Below are 13,679 nucleotides of genomic sequence, written 5' to 3'. Positions count from 1 at the left end.
AGCTGATGACACAGCCATCAGAAAATTTCTGTGGAGCTGGAAATCGCTAACCCGAGCAAAGTAACTATGCCCTTTAAAGTAAGCACCAGTGACTACCTTCCACTCGACAGTACACATTTTACATACATTACAAGGCTCGAAAAGGTTACAAAACAACACAAACTTACCTATATGTAATGAGCACGATAAAACTAAGATTTTCATGATGATCAGCGTGTGGACAAACTGCTTAGTGATTTTCATCCTCATTGGAGCTCAAATGACGGAGCAATCCTAAGTTAAATGCGGGTTGTTATTTTGTGCCAGGGTTCTATTGGGGAATATATGGAGAGTTTTTTAATTTAAAAATCTCGGATACTGGAATGCCTACTTTAAGATAAAGCAAACAAGTGCTACTTTGTTATTGGATTACTTGTAGCATTTGGTATCAGCATAATTTTAACACACAAAACATCCAAAATATGGTCATATGACCAAAAATACCACAATAGTTACATTGGACAGCCTATTCTAAAATCATGATATTCTAAGTCACAATTAGTGTATTTCATGCCTCAATAAAGACTTCTAGATCTTTAATACTATAGCACATCCTGTATAGCTGTATAATGGGATTGTTGGCCATGTAACCACTTTTGGATATTTAGAGTTAAAACTGCACTGATATTGAAAGTAATAGACATTTAATAACAAAATTTGTGCTAGTTTGTTTATCTTAAAGGTCAGTCTGTGTGAAACTAACCAGAAACAATGAAAAGAGCTGAGGTAAAATGCTGTTTTGCAGTGTAAATCCTATATGATGGGATTTTTGGTCACGTAACCACTTTTTGGATATTTACATGTACTAAAATTATGCTGATAACGAATGCTACAAACAATCCGATAACAAATTAGCATTTGTATGATTTATCTTAAGGGTCAGTCTGTGTGAAAATATCCAGAAACAACAAAAAGAAGCACCTTCTAATTCTGAGTGCAAACCCTATGATTGGTTTGCGACCACGCCCATCAAATAAAGATCTAGGAGTACTAATACAGAGACCCCACCTCTTAACAATCTATTTATTTATTGATTTATTCTACTGGGCAGGCAGGCTCAGGGAGTGAATAACGCCCCAAGGAAAATTACACACATACACATGATTACAGTACAGCTATACTAGTTATATGTCTAGTAATAGATTAGTAAATAAATTATGTTAATGTTTTCCGACTCATGATCAATCACTGAGGTTGGCAAGTTATTCCAGTTGGAAATTGCTCTTGAATCTAGTTATTTGCTTAACAGTAAACAAGATCACCTTACTCCTTATTGGTCTTAGCTGCACACCCTTGGCTGATTCGAGATATACTCTAATACAACAGTCACTCTCTAATACAACAGTCATGTATGATAGAACAGTTACAAGTTACATTGTTCTGGTAGACATAGCTATTTTTATAAGAAAAAGAAGCAAGCACAATATAAAATCAGTATATTACATTATTGTTCTAAAGGAGACAGGTGTCCCTCAGCAGCAGCAAGGTTGACGGCTAGAGGCACACAGGGATGCTTGGATCTAGAATGCGATCACCTGATACACATTATTGAAGAGTGCAGCAAGGAGAACCCCAAACTACAGCGAAGCCAGCCCATAACCACAGAATATGGGGAACTCCACTTCTCACTGAGCAAATGGGCAAGATGTTTATAAATGATGGTATCTGCCTTCCCCATACCTACAGATGTGGAAAATACAAGTGGACTAATACAAGTTACATTGTAACTAGCTGTGCCACAACAACAAAACTAAACAAACTAGTATTTAAAGAAAATGTTAATTTAAAAATGAAGCGATCTATGCAATAAAAAGTAATGAAACAAGAGATTAATGATGGTGTTACAGCATAGTTCAGTGGGAAAGACCCTACTTTAGCACAATAGCTATTATTATATTGTTCAATGCCAAAGTAGGGACTTTCCACTGAGCTGTGCTGTAACGCCATCATTCAACTATTGTTTCATTACTTTTTATTGCATAGATCCCTACTTCATTTTAAATTAACAATTCTTTTTAAATACTAGTTTTTTTTGTTATTGTATCTCAGCCACACCATACATGTGTAAATTTTGTTGATGAACAATAGTGATTAAATAAATGCTGTGGCTGACAGCTAAAGGCAAGGACTGCCAATAGCTTGTTAAATTTGAATTCTATAGATTCATGCAGTCTGTCTACATGTATGTGTAGACAATCATTATTAAATTAACTTTTATGAGAAGTTTCACAAGAGAAATTACCACTTTCTTTACTTGTGATATAATACACAAAGTTAGCTATGCATGTACGTACTTGTAGGCGATGGAGCCATGTACCCACCCCTTGCTTGTAACAGAGAATGCGATATCTAATATACCAATCATACAATCACTTTAATAGAACAGTCATATTAATAAAATTACAAGTAGCTACTTAGTTCGCCTGTAACAATGCAATGAGAGTCTTAATACATCTCAGAAATTCTAAAATCTGAAGCTTTTCCTAGGGGCATGACTCCAGGCCCCCCAGAGCCAGAATGGCATACATATCTGTTTTGTACTTCAAACTTCATTGTATAACTTTTATTGCCACAGTTGCTCTGTGCCAAAGTTTCCCTTGCAAAGATGGTATAGCAGGCCTTTCCTGCTCCACCAGGACCACCACCCCTGTATGTGCTATAACCACAGCTCACAATTTAATGATTATTAAAGCAATAGAAGAATGGATAGCTTTCATTCCTGGTTCTATATAAATAGTATACTTAAAGGTTGCTTGCTTGCAATCATCTCATGCTTTATTCTCAACTCCAGAAAATCTACCAGCAATTTTGCGTAGAAGGATGGAGTTGTACTAAACTCCATAAAAGCATGTTTTTACAACTATATTACACACAGACACTGATGAAAATCATTTAATGTATAGTTCCAGTGAAACTTCATTAAGTCATTATGCACTTCTTCAATAAAACTACATTGATCATCTCATTATACTGTCTCAGTTGAGGAGTTTTTCTTGACATCTGTATACCAAGGCCAATTTGGCTAACTCTTCACTTTTGTGGCCTATCAATGATGTGTCACTGTAAAATTCCTGGAACATTAGTAAACAATCAGGCACCTTTTAGTAGCAATTAGTGAGGGCATGTAGGCACTAATGAAGCACAGCTAAATCTAATTATATGCTACACTTTCTATCTGGTGTGCTATATATTGTCTACAATTGCTGGACTGTGTCAAGATTGCATTGTCAAAGTCCTCAACTATCATTATTAACTCAGTTTGCAAAAATAACCATGTCAGCCAATTGTTTGAAAGCAGGTTAGACTTTGGTTACTGTGTGTAGTGTTGTGTATAATGTAATTAAACTATTGTGGCTGCTACATAATTGCTTCCTGCCTAATCCTCCTGCATATGTTGGCAGCCATTATTACTGTGAATCAGGTGCTACTGGGCCACATGTAAATACGAGGTTTTATCCTGATGACCCTTTGTGGGATGGAAAAGGCTGCTCATCTGAGAACAGCTGCTGCTACCAAACTGGTGAACCTTGGTTCTTTCGTCAACTTCCTACAAAGCAAACTGGAGATATTGAAGTGAGGATATGCCGTGATCAGCCTCTGTCTGATGAAGGTGTTCCAGTTGAACAACTTCAACTATATGTGCAGTGAAAAGCAACTGCAATTGACTTTTTTCTGTTATAGTAGTGTAGCTAGTTAGTTACTCACATATGCTTGACACAAATATATATTATACTGTATCTTCTTTTGATTCTACAGTATGTAGTTGTACCTATGTGGTATTAGCTTGTCATGTAGTATTGATAAACTGACACACGTATTGCCTGCTCAAAACTACAATAAATATCTCTATCTGGGAAGGGCAGGGAGGTCCTGTGGGAGGCATACCTCATACACTCATATGCCTACTATTTCTTCACTATGTAAAGGTGCATCATTGTGTTCTTGCATAATGAAAACCTAGTTAATAGACAAGATACACTATAGCACATGATCAACTACAAGTTGAATATTTTACATTTCAAAACAGTGCTAGTGGCCAGTAGCAGGTGTATGCTACATAAATTACTATATTACCAAAAAAAGCATGATTATGCTTTGTTATTTTGTTTAGACCAGTTGTTGGTTATAGACATTTGTATGTATTCCAACTTGCTTGTTAATGTCACTACTATGAATGCCTGTATCTGTTAGGGATACAATTCGTAATGTAGTTATACTAAACTAAAACTCCCAAAGGGAAATATGCAGTTCACACACCTGTAATATGCAGTGGCACACTGCTGCTACCCACCCTTTTCTGTTTCAGTCATTGGCTGTTAACATAGTGCAATTTAGACATGCAACAATTGAATGCAATCAAAACTTACATCAGCTTTCACAACAAACAAGCTATCTACTTTGTTGCAGCTACACATCACATTAATATGTTTTGTGCACACACTTAAATCCAGTTATTATGCTCGTAGCTATTTCTGGGACAATATTGTGGTCGTTAGTTATAATGTTAATATGAGTGATAATATGTGTAACATGTGTGGTACCACATACCATGTTGTGATACCAGTCATTAATGAAATACTCAAGATCAGAACATGGAATCTAGAGGATCTGTATAAACTATCATTGGCTAGGTATCTTATGAGATATATTGTGCATGGTATAACTCTTTGCCACAATGGAAATGTACGTTGACTGTCAAATTATTGCATGAAGAAAAAATTATGAGAATTAGTTCAGCGACTGCGGCAAAGAATACGTATTTTAAATTTTTGTTAAACTCATCCCATGTATTGAGTAACCTGTTCCTACTTTCTACACCTCAAATTGTCTCTTCTCACATGCATTAAATCCTCCCTTGCCATCTCCTGAATCCACCCCTGATAGTAGTTAATAATGCTATCTTGTGCTGCAGTGTTGTTTAGTAAAAGATAATCAACACATATCACCTGGCACACCCAGATCAGATGCAGGTCATCATATCCTGATCAGTGATAAAAGATATGTAATTAAAACATGTGTAACTGATCTACCTAGCTATGTAACCCCAGTTGATCTAATTACAATATTGAAAGTGCCAAGTAAGTTGTTTATGGTTGGTTAATTATTGTGGCAACTGATTTGCCTAGATGGCTTGGCACTTTCAATAGTAAAAGAAATAATGAAGCCATATAATACAGCAACAGCTGTTTCTGAAGTGCTAACAATATGGCTGCTAACACACAACATGGATACCGGCCTATGTACTTACTTAGCAAACACTTTTCTCATTGTTATACTAGTAGGCACTAATTATTAATTGTAAATAGGCATCAGGTGTGTTTTAATTTATGCTTGCTGAGCATACAAGCTCATGTGACCACACACAAACAACCCGGTAGTGACACACCACAATATAAATTAGTCTATATTCCGATGCCCAATGATGCCACAGTGGAACTTCTTTTAACAAACTCCCCGAATTAAGGACACAATAGAAAAAACCTCCATAATAAGGACAAAAAGTTTGGTCCCTAACAGGTCTGGTTAATACATTCTTTACCTATGAAACAGGAAAACCTCTATATTACAGCAAAAAGTAACCAAAAATTCTGGGTCCCAAAATGTCCGTAATAGAGAGGTTCCACTGTATTCCAGAAAAAGAGTATCAATTAAGTATAAAGTGTACAAATTTAGAGACAGTACACCTCGTGTTCAGTGAAGCCATTAAAACTCACCAAGACAATTACAGTAGTTAAAAATATAACAAAGTGTAGCAACCATGCACTAGCTTTTTTAATAATACAATGCTGATACCACCTCAATGTAGTGTCCATAGCAAGTAGGTATATACCAAACAAGGCCGAGGTGTACTTTATTACCTCAATATACTCTTCTATTAAAATCTTATCCCACTCCACATATCCCATATAGGTCCCTAGTGGGACAGCACTTCTATTAGCTATACCAGCCAAGCAACAACAAACTGTTAGCAATTACAAAAAACATTATGATGTCACCCACTATATGCATAACATTGATAATTGCACAAGATTTTCCATGAAGTTGAATCAGCACTAGACAAACTGGCAGCCAACAATGTTGGTGAAGCATAAAACAACTAGTGAAATGATTAGCTCTGTGGCTGCAGTACTTGAGTAACAAGATGATGACTTCATGTGATACCATTATAACAGGTAGTGGCTATTTTGGGTCACACTGTTGCAGCTAAGGTATGGATTTGATGTCAGCTCACCTGGATCCTCTTGTCTGCAGGTTGTCATCCAACTCATTTCTCCACTCTCTCCACCAGCTACAGTAGGTATGGAGTTATCAGAAGGAAAGAATGGATGGTTTCCATCCATATACAATTGCGCTGGGAATACAAAAATTAATATATACACCTTCAATAACTACATCAAGGATATTTGATGGTGTATGTGTTGATGGAATATCCATAACATCTGGCAGCCCTCGTAAGCACATCTGGACCTATGCGGTTGGCCTTAGTGATGATTATGTCTACTATTCCTATTACAATTGTCCCTGTGCTAATATATCCTGGACATAATCTTCTGTACAAGTCAGCAGTCACTACTACTGTGAATCTGGAGATACTGGGATATATGCGCTTGATACATTTTATCCTGATGACCCTTGCAGTAATGAATGACCACACTTGACTTTACATGCCAGACCTTAGTGCATTGTGATGTAGTAGTGTAATATAGACTCACACATGCTTGACAAAACTATCTGCTATACACATTGACATTGTGATAACTGATTATACCGTCCGCATTTCTTTCTCCTCCATTTGCTGTAAATGGAGAAATTCTAAGTGAAACAAACAATGAGATTGGATGTATGCTACCAAATAGGCGCATCAGTACATTATTATATGTTTTCATCAACAAGATCAAGTACAATTTTTATAATTAGGTGTTATGCATTTCAAAAGCTAGTTAGTGTATACTACATGTGTGACTGTCTCCTGCCTAGTTTACACAATCATGCATTTTGAGAAAAATGAAAATATTGGTGAATTTACGCATGGAAAAAGAGACAGTATGCAACTTTAATGAAGCCATTACTCCAGGAAAGCCAACCTCTAAGCAATTAAACCTATACACCATTTTGTTTTCCTGCTCAAGGAGAGTTTGAAAATCTTTCTATATCCCCAATGATATGCATGTCCCATGCGTTTGTTTATAGTGCAGTAAATGTAAACAAAGTCGTTGTCATTTCTTCAATAAAACCACTTTCATACAAGTGACTACAGAGGTAAAACCATACCTTCGTTAATTTGCCAATCCATGCATGGTAAAGTTTAAGCTAAATACCAATGCTGTAGACTAAAAGGAAGTTGCGGTTGCAAATGTAACCACCTTTAGTTCATTATCAGTATAACTGCTCTTCCTACTGTCTAGCACTATAATAAGATGACATTATGTGGTATTTTCAAGTCAAGCAAATATAAGATCATCAATAATATTTTGTACACATATCTCGGGGTGGTGGCTATATCATTGACCAGTAGGTTGACCGAAAAGAAATAATATTTTTGTGTAATCTCTCATTCTTCCATATGACATGTATGATCACTGAAGCTGGTATTACAATAGTGGGGACCGCTAGTAGTAACAGGAACATTTTCAGGCAGGTAGCAAACAATGGCACATCAGAGAAGATGTCATCAGATGATCCATTAGATGACTGGTCACTTACCGCATAGTTGATTGGAGCCTCCATTAGTCTGATCTGGTGGTGTTTACAGCTTGATGACTACAGCTGGAGTAACTTGGTAACAATTGGTATCACCTTCAACAACCTGTTTACAGAGAACTGGTATAGCCTAAAACTGGAATAACTTGTTTACAGAGACCAACAACTAATAATAGCCTACAATTGGAGTAACTTGTTTAAAAGGAACAACAACTAGTAGCCTACAACCAGAGCAAATGTGATTATTTCCTGCCAATAAAGCTGTATATGGTAACTTGTATCAATTGTCAAAATGCGTCCAACAAAAGCATCACAACAATACAGCAAATCTTCACAATGCTAGCATTAGTGAAATCATTAGTGAAATGGTATGGTATCCACAAACTAGAGAGTATAACTCTTAACACCAAATACTGATGTATATGTCTGTTTTGATGCTATACAGTATGTGTTCATGCAGTGCACAATAGGGTATGTTTATACTTCAAATTCATTTTATAACTTTCATTGCCAAAGATGATTCTTGCCAAAGTTTCCCCTGCAAAGGTGGGGTGGTATAGCAGGTCTTTCCTGCTCCACCAGGACCACCACCCCTGTATGTGCACAGTTCACTGTTTAATATTATTAAAGCAATGGAAGAATGGATGACTTTCATTCCTGGTTCTATATAAATAGTATACTTAAAGCTTGCTTGCTTGCTTGCAATCATCTCATACTTTATTCTTAACTCCAGAGGATCTACCAGCAATTTTGCATAGGGATGGAGTTGTATTAAACTCTATAAAAGCATGTTTTTACAACTATATTAAGGAATCATCCATAATAATTTTCAGCTTTTTCACAAGCGTACAGAGAGTACTCTTTTTGCTTACACCCTCCCTCCTACCCAAAAGTGTACTATAAAAATGATGATGTGATAGCTATTGTATGACCAGCATTAAGTTTCTTCCTGCACCTGCTAATCGTCAGAATTAACATAGGCATTTGAAAGCATGTTGATTATTTATAGAATATAGCCTTGCTTGACTAGCTCCTGAAACAGCAGTCATTTAGTGTCCAGCTGCAACTCAGCTTTCACCACCTTATCAAACACTTTACTTTATTATTGTGATTATACTTTAGTTATGTGGTGCTACTAAAACCAACATTTTGTAAAAAAGATGAATTTTACTCCCTCCCCCCTAGCATATTCTCTGTATCCTTGCAAAAATGCTGAAAATAATGAATGATCCCTAACTATATATGTTTTTGACTTTTTTATATAATGACTTTTGATATCAACACTATCATACAGGCTTACTTATCTGTCACTGTCTTTGGTCTACAGTGTCTACCTGAAAAAATAGTACGACATAATGTATGGAGCATTTGGAGTAATGCCAACTTTACACTTAATTTCGAGTTACATGCTGGTGCTGTACAAACCATGTACAGAGAAATTGTGTTATTATTGCTAGCTCCATGCATCAAGACAGATTTAAAAGGGATACAGAAGCATTCTCCCTACAGCCAGCTACAAAGGAATTAATTTTCATAAGCCATTGAGATTTTTAAAAGAGCAGACAATCACTCTGATAATACACTCACTGCAATACCTTACGTGCTGCAAAGCTAAAGCTTAGGTTAAATTTTTTCACTTCAGAAAACATAATTGTTTATGACCAATTAATATTTACACCATACATTTTCTATGGAAAACCATAAAAGTGTCTGGTACAGTCATTTTCTATGGAAAACCATAAAAGTGTCTGGTATAGTCTGGTACAGTCATTTTCTGAACCTGTAATGGAGCCAAACCACACATGTCTGCTCTTCAAATCTTCACTGTAATCACTAATCATCTGGTTGGCTGAACCCATTATTTCTTGAGAAAACCCACTTTATACTTTTAGTTGTTTTCTCAGTAATCAGGTCAACATTTTCATACTATAGTTTAGAGCCTTAGATACATTGATTCTGTAATTGGCTGTTTTTATACATTATTTTACTATATATCCTTATATTAGATTTAATATATATATATATATATATATATATATATATATATATATATATATATATATATTGAAAGTGTTAAGCAAGATATATTGCGGCATGTATATAATTGATGGAGAACCACTATATAGCTGTATTCAGAAAGTTGCTGATCATAGTAACAGCACAGTAGTTCCCTCATGTAGTTATGATGTTAGCAGCCATATAGTGTCCAATATGTAGGCACTTCTTTTTCAATGCTTCATTGATTCTTTTTTATCAGAAGTACCTATGCAATAATGCTGGGTGCTACATGGGTTGCTAGCATCACTGTCTCTTAACTACATATACTTGCAATAGCTAGGTACTGTACATGCATCTCATTTTGCAAAATATTACAAGCACTTTTTTGTCATAGCTAGGCTAGTAGGCACTAAAAACTGTGTGTACTTGAGGCTAATAGTTACAGGAGGTAAGGCCAATATTTGATCTTCTGTTCTTCATTGGATTTCCACACTGGGCAGACAAGTCATTACCAGTACCACTGGCAGTCAAAAATCAAGATTCCCATTAAAAATATAAGAAACTTAAGCCTTCTATTAATGATCGCAAGTAGAAGGCTTAGAATTAGATGCTCTTTCATGAGCCAATTGTGATGTGATGAGGGAACATGTTTGCATGTCTACAAAAATTATATAATTGAATAGACAACGACAATGACATAATGTGGGGCAAAGTATATACACACAGACACTGATGAAAATCATTTAATGTATAGTTCCAGTGAGACTTCAGTAAGTCATTATGCACTTCTTCAATAAAACCACATTGATCATCTCATTATACTGTCTCAGTTGAGGAGTTCTTCTTGACATCTGTATACCAAGGCCAATTTGGCTGACTCTGCACTTTTGTGGCCTATCAATGATGTGTCACTGTAAAATTCCTGGAACATTAGTAAACAATCTGGCACCTTTTAGTAGCAATCAGTGATAGCATGTAGGCACTAATCAGTGAAGCACAGCTAAATCTAATTATATGCTACACTTTCTATCTAGTGTGCTATATATTGTCTACAAATGCTGGACTGTATCAAGATTGCATTGTCAAAGTCCTCAACTATCATTATTAACTCAGTTTGCAAAAATAACCATGTCAGCCAATTGTTTGAAAACAGGTTAGGCTTAGGTTACTGTGTGTAGTGTTGTGTATAATGTAATCAAACTATTGTGGCTGCTACATTACGTAGTTGCACAAGATTTTCCTGCCTGAGATGTTGAATCAGCACTAGACAGACTGGCACCAGAAATGCTGATAAAGCATGACAACTGGTGAGTATAAATACAATGTTGAGCAGCACTAGCTTTGTAGCTGCAGTACTTGAGTAACAAGATGGTCACTTTATGCTATACTGCTATAGTAGTGGCTATTTTGGGTCACACTGTTGCAGCTATTGAGTGCAGCAGATATGGATTTGATGTCAGCTCACCTGGATCCTCTTGTGCTGACATATACAAAAATAATCCTGAGAGCCATGGAAAGTCTGGTTACTATGTTATCAAGACTACTAGCCTCTTCTTTGCCTACTGTGACATGGAGATAGAGTGTGGTGGTGTGAAGGGTGGGTGGATGAGGATTGCTGATCTTGATACTAAGAGAGGAGATGTCTGTCCTAAAGGGTGGAACAACAATGTCAACTACAAGTCCTACTGTACAGGAAACCAGGCTGCAGGTTGTCATCCAGCTCATTTCTCAACTCTCTCCACTAGCTACAGTAGGATATGTGGAAAAGTGAAGGGTTATCAGAAGGGAAGCATGGATAGTTTTTATCCATATGCACTTGCACAAGGTATACAAAAACTAATATATACACCTTCAATAACTACATCAAGGACACTTGACGGTGTATATGTTGATGGAATATCTATAACATCTGGCAGCCCTCGTAAGCACATCTGGACTTATGCAGTCGGTGTAAGTGATGACTATGACTACTCAATAGGTGGTTACACTTGCCCCTGTGCTAAATATCCTGGACATAATCCTCCTGCATATGTTGGCACCCATTATTACTGTGAATCAGGTGCTACTGGGAGTCATGTAAATACGAGGTTTTATCCTGATGACCCTTTGTGGGATGGAAAAGGTTGCTCATCTGAGAACAGCTGCTGCTACCAAACTGGTGAACCTTGGTTCTTTCGTCAACTTCCTACAAAGCAAACTGGAGATATTGAAGTGAGGATATGCCGTGATCAACCTCTGTCTGATGAAGGTGTTGCAGTTGAACAACTTCAACTATATGTGCAGTAACAAGCTGACTTTTCACCCCAGACCTGTCTTGTAGTAGTGTAGATAGTTAGTTAGAATCACATATGCATGCTTGACACAAATATATCTTGTACTGTATCTGCTTTCAATTCTACAGTATGTAGTTGTACCTATATGCAGTAGCCTGCCATGTAGTATTGATAAATTGACATGCATATTGCTTGCTCAAAACTACAATAAATATCTCTATCTGGGAAGGGCAGGGAGCTCCTGTGGGAGGCATACCCCATACACTTATATCTTCACTATGAAAACGTCCATCATTGTATTCTTTCATAATAAAGCCTAGTTAATAGACAATGATACATTATGGCACATGATCAACTACAAGTTGAATATTTTGCATTTCAAAATAATGTTAGCAGCCAGTAGCAGGTGTATGCTACTTATTACACTACAAAAAATCATGGTAATATGCTTTGTTATTTTGTTAAGTCCATTTGTTGGTTATAGGCATTTGTATATCTTCTTGTTAATGCCACTACCAGGCCCACTACTACGTTTGCCATTACTACAGCAATTATCTGTTAGGGGATACAACTCATAATGGAGTTATACCTCCAAAAGGAAAATAATATGCAGTTTAAAACACTTATATTATGCAGCTGCTATACTGTTTCAGTCATTGGCTGTTAATACAATGCAATATAGACATGCAACAATTGAATGCCATCATAACTTACATCAGCTGTCACAATTGTAACAAACAAACAAACAAGTAATCTATTTTGTTGTAGCTACACATTACAACTTCAACATTATTATTAATTTGGGTTTGAGATGTTGTATGTACATGGCACTTAAATCCAGTTATTATGCACATAGCTGCTACGTTTGTTTTCTGGGACAATATTATAAACTTCACAATGGTCATTAGCTGCAAACACTTATAATGTCAATATGAATGATATTGTGTAACACTTGTGGTATAGCATACCATGTTGTGTCTGTCATTTTTTTGCTGAATTAATTGCACAATTACCGTACAATAACTTAATTATAATATTTTATACCTGTTGAAGATTTTCATGTCTTGGAAACACTTTTTTCTTATAAAGATGAACCAACGTTATACATTAACTTTGCTTTTCCCATGTACTGCTGTTATGTCAAATGTAGTCAAAATTTTTTTTTAAAAACAAGCCTGGTCACCTGGCCAATTTTGGGGAATTGGTAGGACCAGAAACATATAATTTACTTTGCATGGCCTGATCTAATTATAATATTGAAAGTGCCAAGTAAGGTACTCATTATTTTATTGATGTGTTGTGGCAACTAATTTGCCTAGATGCATGCTTGGCACTTTCAATAATAAAAGAATCAATGAAGCCATATAATACAGCAACAGCTGTTTCTGAGGTGCCAACAATATGGCTACTAACACACAACATGGATACCTATGTACTTACTTAGCAAACGTTTTTCTCATTGCTATACTAGTAGGCACTAACTAGTTATTAATTGTAAATAGGCATCAGGTGTATTTGAATTTATGCTTGCTGAGCATACAAGCTCATGTGACCACACATAAACAACCCAGCTGTGACACACCACAAAAATAAATTAGTCTATATTCTGATGCCCAATGATGCTATTCCAGAAAAAAGAGCATCAGTTAAGTGTAAACTGTATGAATT

Source organism: Dysidea avara, chromosome 4 (genome assembly GCF_963678975.1).
Source record: "Dysidea avara chromosome 4, odDysAvar1.4, whole genome shotgun sequence".
Classification (NCBI taxonomy): domain Eukaryota; kingdom Metazoa; phylum Porifera; class Demospongiae; order Dictyoceratida; family Dysideidae; genus Dysidea; species Dysidea avara.
Note: the sequence above shows the minus strand (reverse complement) of the source record.